This window comes from Mercenaria mercenaria, chromosome 18, assembly GCF_021730395.1.
Source record: "Mercenaria mercenaria strain notata chromosome 18, MADL_Memer_1, whole genome shotgun sequence".
NCBI classification, from domain to species: Eukaryota; Metazoa; Mollusca; class Bivalvia; order Venerida; family Veneridae; genus Mercenaria; species Mercenaria mercenaria.
The window spans coordinates 7,515,775-7,523,294 of NC_069378.1; the positions used below are offsets into that span (position 1 = coordinate 7,515,775).

At 33.6% G+C, this 7,520-nt stretch overlaps 1 protein-coding gene across 1 annotated transcript in view; it reads right to left on the reverse strand.

Moving 5' to 3' along the window:
* LOC123538769 (uncharacterized) overlaps positions 1–5,128 on the reverse strand; it is a 198,685-nt gene extending 193,557 nt beyond the window's left edge. The window contains exon 1 of the mRNA XM_053530668.1: positions 4,953–5,128. The gene's annotated coding sequence lies outside the window, so the exon portion shown is untranslated. The remainder of the gene's footprint in view (positions 1–4,952) is intronic.
* Between the last annotated feature and the right edge of the window lie 2,392 nt (positions 5,129–7,520).

The following is a 7,520-nucleotide window of genomic DNA, read 5'->3' on the forward strand; positions in this document are numbered from 1 at the left end:
TTTCGTACCGGCGCACTAACTTGCCACTCTGGTGCGTTTGCATCCTTTAAACGCGCCAACAGGTATTTATTGTACCTGCGCACTATTTGTCACTCTGGCCGTATATGCCTTTTAAAGGCGCCAACAGGCTTCTTTCGTACCGGCGCACTAACTTGCCACTCTGGCGCGTTTTCACCCTTTAAACGCGACAAGAAGTATTTTTCGCACTGGCGCACTGTTTGTCATTCTGGCGTGTTTGCACCTTTTTAACGTGCATATAGGTATTTTTCGTACTTGCGCACTAATTTGTCGCTCCGGCCGTATGCACCTTTCGAATGCGACATCGAACGAAATGGCAGAAATCAGTCAACATACGAAAATCATAACAAACTGTTTACGCATTTCCCCAATTTTTTACCAGTATACATCTTTCTTATTGATTAACTGAAATAAGTTAATAAAAGTTATATGACCAACTCACCTCGATATTATAAACCTGATAAATGATATGTTTATTCAATATAAAGCTTCATTTTTGACAAAGATATTATCACTTTTGTGTGAAGTAAAACAGTTTTATCACTTTTATAGTAATAAATGCTACAGTGTGAACTTCCCATTCTGAAACTGATATCACCAAATAAATTAATGTTTTCTGTCGTTTTAATTAAAGATTTATGATAGGAGACCAAGCATAACAAAAGCACCCTGATTTCTTTGTAAATACTGAAATCAGAAATATATGAGCCGCGCCATAAGAAAACCAACATAGTGGCTTTGCGACCAGCATGGATCCAGACCAGCCTGCGCATCCGCGCAGTCTGGTCAGGATCCATGCTGTTCGCTAATGGTTTCTGTAATTCCAATAGGCTTTAAAAGCGAACAGCATGGACCCTGACCAGACTGCGCGGATGCGCAGGCTGGTCTGGATCCATGCTGGTCGCAAAGCCACTATGTTGGTTTTCTCATGGCACGGCTCATATATAAAAATGTTCACAAAGACATTTTTCCTCCTTCTTGCACATTAAATTATCTCTTATGAACATAATCAACAAAATCGATTCTGGTTTTTCTTCGTTTTGTTGTGTTCTATGTTTCCAATGATAGACTAATGTGTTTTAATTAAAATATGGCATTCTGCTACCGCACAGGAACCACTGATCACTTAAAACTCGCCCTAAGCAGAACAGTGAACCTGCTGTTGTCGAAATCTTCAAAAACACATAATCTTGTATAATTTTATTCCAATACGTTGTATAACAATGCTTTGAATTCTTATATGATCACTTTATCTGCACGGTGTTACACTTCTTCAATTTTGATATACAGATTTAGACTAAAAAAGGGTAATTCTTTAACAGCCACTTTTGTTTAGGGGCTAAACTGTCTTTAGTTTTCTCAAATTGGCACATTCGTTTTACTGACAACAAATTCATTGTTTCTTGATAGAAATAAACACAGATATGTTACAAATAGTATTAAAGTGAGATTTGGTATGATGCTATTGCCATCGAAAGGTATGCATTCAGAAGAAGCAGAAAACACCTAAGGTCACTTTGAATTGGAAAACATGATGAAGGAATTCATTAAGTAAAAACACATTTGTTGTACAAATGTATCTGTTTTGAGAAATATAACTACGCCATTTGACTTCAGTTATACCACTAATATATTAAAGGCATGTGGTATTATAATACAAAAAGATAAAAATTAACTGAAAGCATTAAGTGTTGTCATGTGAACCAAAGCCAAAGTTACATCCAACTTGTAAATGTCAACATTAAACGCTTTACAGACGACCGTCAACGCTCTTTACAGATGACCGTTAATGCTTATACAGACGACTGTCAACGCTTGTACAGATGACCGTCAACCTTTGTACAAACGACCGTCAACACTTGCACAGATGACCGTCAACATCTGTACAGACAAAGTTAACGCTTGTACAGACGACCGTCAACGCCTTTACGACCGACAATACCTGCACAGACGACCATCAACGCCTGTACAGACGACCGTCAACGCGCGTACAAATAACCGTCAACGCCTGTACAAACGACCGTTAACGCGTGTACGAATAACCGTCAACGCTTGTACAGACGACCGTCAACGCTTACAAGTACAGACGACCGTGTATTGACAAAACAGTTATTAACTTAATCGACAGGTAAGTCAGAAACACCGCGACACTTTATCTTGAACTGAATGATAATTGAGCCGTGCCATGGGAAAACCAACATAGTGGGTGTGCGACCAGCATGGATCAAGACCAGCCTGCGCATCCGCGCAGTCTGGTCACGCTCCATGCTGTTCGCTTTTAAAGCCTATTAGAATTGGAGAAACTGTTAGCGAACAGCATGGATCCTGACCAGACTGCGCGGATGCGCAGGCTGGTCTGGATCCATGCTGGTCGCACACCCACTATGTTGGTTTTCCCATGGCACGGCTCATATGGGCTTACGGAAAGTATATTTTACTAAGTTTGAACTGATGTTACAAGCGAACCATAAAATCTAGCGCGCTTTAGAATGTAAAATGGTGCATTAACAATCAATTGACAATGCTTTCGAATTTGGTTAAAGCAAAAACAATGGGACACATATTGCTGTTTCATTTCCTCGTTCATACGGCATTTGTACTTTCAACTGTCATTTAGAATGCATTTTCAACACGATGTTGACAGCGTGTGTACCGAAATACACACAGAAAAATGTGTGGGAATGATGAAACTGTCATTAAAATGATTTCACCTTCGGCGATGATTATTTAATGTATTTAAGTAAAAAGTTGGTGTTGCAATAGATTTTAAAGTATTCTGAAGTGATTTGAGGGTACAAATTAGCTTTACTTTTTGTATTTGATTGCAAAGCTAATGGAATGTGATAAAGTGTTGAAGATAAATAGTTGTTGTCATCTTTGTATTTTATTACTTTTTAATTGAATTTAAAGATGTTGTATGTGAAACAACATTATGGTATCAGTTAAAGAAATATTCCATGTTCATCTCTTACACTTTCTTAAGCATGGGTGGGTAAGAGTTTAGAACCACGATTTTACGCAAGCCAGACATTTTCCTTACGAGAAAATTTCCAAGCCGGTTTTCAAATACTTCGCGGTAACGCACTGCTGATCTAGAGTTTTGAAGCAAGGGAACACAAACTTTTCTGCCTCGGAGTCACTTGGTAATTTTACTTTACCCATTTTCGGATATAGTATTTGTGTTTGTAATATAGCTTTCTAAAATATGTTTGTTTAGTCTTTTGACACATATAATACATTATATTTAAGCAACAACAAGCAAACAAAATATAATTAGTTCAAAATAGATTTCACACAAAATGTTGATTAGACATGTTAACTTAAGCTTACGGCTAAAACAAGTTTGATCGTCATTTAACTTTAAATGATCAATTTCTAACATAGTAAACATAGTGTATAAAGTGAGTACAAATATTTCTCGTTGTAACTGAAGTTTATACAACTTTATGATCACGGTTTAATTGAAACTGTTTGGCTTTTTTGTATTACCATCGAGTCTAATTCCTTGAAGAGTATAGTCATAGTGTCATATAAAGTTATACAGACACATGACATTAGAGGTACGAGCTAAAAAGCTTCTGTAAAAGTGGCCTATACTACATTTCTCAAACTGCTAAGATGTACAAAAGTGTGATAGTAACACAGAGTAGACATCCAGCTGCTACAGCCTTACAGGCATGCGGTGTTGTTTCTTTTTTTTTTTCTCAACATTTATCTGTTATTGTAAAACATCAGAATTTTGTTTTATCCCCATGCATATATTCTCAATATCGTGTAGGAGATGGTTTAAACAAGATACTCTAGATCGACATTTAAGTTTTCCCTTCTACATTAGAAATGAAACCATTTTCATGAAATTGAAAAAAAAGTACGGACTGATATATTGTATATATGGATACATTATTACTTAATCTTTGAATGAGTAGTGAGAAAATCGATCTGGCAAAATATCGCAGCATAATATCATTTGTAACATTCAATTCAGGTAATTCAATGTCAAATAAGAAATGTGAGTCTATAAAAAATGTGTAAAAACTAATTCATTATTCCAAAAAGCATCGCATAATTGAATTATCACGTAAATCAGTTTTAGATAAAGTGATTAACAGATATTTGCATATAACCATCAATGCTATTACCGGTATCTGTATAATATCAATATTCAAGCTTTAGAAAATTATACTGCTAAATATCCTAAATGTCTTTTTTATGGTCTGATATACCGTCTTCATTTTAAAACGAAAGACAACATTAATACAGTAACTAAACGCCAAAGATTTAGAATGATTTATCACCAAAATATCTACTGAAGTAAAAAATAACTAAACACTGACTTCCTAAATATTTTTATTAAATGTCCATTAGAAAATCATTAGAAAATCATTTAAATGTTTAGATAAAACCCACTATCTAGATAATCAAATCAAAAATACATTGATATAAAACTATCATGAAGAAGTTATATTTTTGCATTGAAAAAAAATGGACTACAAAAAAGCGTTGTTCATTAAAATCAATGTTGCCTCATATGATTAACAGTTAAAGTATTAAAAGTTAGGACAACAAGCTAGATGTTATAGTACCAACCATATAAATAGATAATATAAATACATCATCAATATAACAGGAAAATTTAAAAAGTATTAAACACCACTTAACCTCATATAAAACGTTATGGTTATACACCAGCTATTTTAGATTAAGTCTTCTTTACTTGATTTATAATTTAAAGATAATAAAAATCGTCCCAAACTTTTATCTACATAAAAAGCCATCACCTCTACCTATTTCCAAGATCATGTTGGAATCTCTCTTTTTTAAAAAAGTCATTCCACTAACAAAACGCAATACAGTCTTTAAATTTCAAGCTAAATTAAATGTTGCTAAAATAAATGTTGCAAAATATATTTATAAAACAAAAGTAAATCATTTACCTTATTTCCAAAACTAGTTTAAATATTTATATATCCGTTAAAAATCCATTCAGCGTATTAGATTAAAACTTCTAGCTTATTTGTGATATAACAATAACTCCTGTAAAATACATACACACTTGGATGCAGTCGGTAACTCTCTGGCTGTCTCGAATACAGCTAATACTCACTCTGACGTTATACCACAGTAGTGTACCAAAAGTTAATTCAGCCACTTAAAACTTTTATTACACTACTGCAGTAATCTAAACGATTGTAAACCCAACTTAAATCGTTGACTGAAATAGAACAGATATCGGTTACCTTCAGACTGTCCATCAAATGCAGTATGGGGACAAGAGTAGTAAAGAAAATTTCCCCAGATTGCGTTGATAATGATCAAAAATACAATTTTGAGAAATATCAGGGGATGGTAAAACAGTTATATTACATATACCCAGTACTTAATCGAATGGCATTTTCAGCTTTATTATTATGAAAAAGAAACGAGCAAATATCGGTTTTAGGACACTGAAATTTTGAGGCTAAACATCCCAAATTAGAAACCTAGTGACATCTGTCCCGTATTATTTGCAAGTGAATGACCTCAAACATTTACATGTTTTTATAGCATTGGTCAAGACGTAAATAATTGTGATTAGATGAATAGTAATCCCCTAAGATAATGTGATTCCCATCGAAACGCGAGGACGAGTCCATTACATGATAACTGATAAAATAACAATTCATAATGTTAGTATTTGTTTCATTTTAACTACAGTCAACTCGCCAATAGAGAATCACTGCCAATAGCGGGTCACTTGAAAATAAAATGTGAATCTCTCTTAAACATATTAGAGTATACACTGTTTAAGTTTCCGGTTATATAAACTTATCATTTTGCAATTAATAGACAAAAGATGATGGATCTAATCTAATGAGTTTGAGTTCCATGAGTAGATAACTCTTGCAACCATGCTTCCTGACTTGGATTTTAGCACTCTTGAATTCTTCAAAGTAGAATATTTTTGAGCATACCTCACAATTTCTTAGATAAAACCACACAAATTTGGTACCATTTTGAAGAGTGAAACTCACACTTTCATGGGAATAATATGATTTTGAATTTTAGATTGACTTCGATGAAAAAAGTGCCATCAAACAGAGGCGGCCATTCAGCCAATAGAGAATCACCCATTTCAGGGATAATCAAAAGGTTGTTTATTTTGCTTAAAAATACAAATAAAAGGTTGATTTGATGTTGTACTGGTTTGAACTGGCAAATCTAAATAAATGAATAAGGTTCTCTGAATCAATATTTTGATTTTAGTTTTAGATATAGGTGGTGCTAATTATGCATAGAAATACAACTGTGAAAACTAGTGCTACATTCTTTGACTTAATATCTCCTGTTTGAAATGTAAACATACTGTCTCACATAATATTCTGTATTGAAATGTTTATTTCTAATACCACAGTCATGTTTTGTCAGAAAAAGGCTATTTTAGATGGATAGAAAATATGATAAACTAGGTGACCCCCTATTGGCAAAAGTGACCCACTATTGGTGAATCAGACAGGCATAAATATTTCATCATAACTTCAGACGTAAAAGAATGATTCAAATAAATCAAACATTGATATAAATGTGAGCAATTGTTTCAAGTGTTAGTAGGTTTAAATATCACGAAAGTCTAAACATTCTTCACTATATGCTAAAAGTTTAGATAATGACCCGCTATTGGCGAGTTATCTGTACCCACTAAGCATACGGCACATAGCTCAGTAGGATATAATGCAGGTAACAATTGGATATATTATAAAGCAAATCTTTTTTTTACTTCAAATTTTCAGACTTTATTTGTTGTTTTTTCCTATTCGTTTTCATTTTTGCTCCAATATTTTCGTTTCTTTCTTTGATGGTTCGTTTTTGCATATATCTCTTTATATAACTTAATATTATTCGCTTAAGTGCATGCGTCTTACATATAATATTAAACATTTCTAATCTGCCGTTTCGAACCCACACGGCAAAAGATTTGTTTAATATGGACAGTATGCTTTACATCATTGGTACTAAAACTACAATATGTATTTAGATTTTAACATGTTAGAAAAATGTTTACTTCCCAATGTTCCATTTTAATTTATTTATAGTCATTTTTGTAAATATCATGTTATCGTTGGGGCATAGAATCTCATTTTTCGCAGATATTAGCGGAATCTAGATGGATGACTATTTCCGTTTTGACTAATTGCGATACCTTAAGTAAGGTTTTAGACTCTAAGGCACTAAAAATTAACTGTACGTAATTCGTATGAACCCTTAGTTCTTTAAACATCAGCTAGATGAATATCAAAACACCTTTAGAATACATCTACCCAAACGTACCGAGCAACAAAACGAAACTGCCCCGTACCACTTAAACGGTTTTTCATTTTCCACGACGATATAATGATTATTCTAAATTCTTTAAAGATCTTTAGACTTATTTACAAAACTTTAATACCTTCCTCACCATCTAACCACTAGTAAAACCATTAAAATCAAACAGAATGGTTCTAAGATAAGGATACACACTTAGCTGC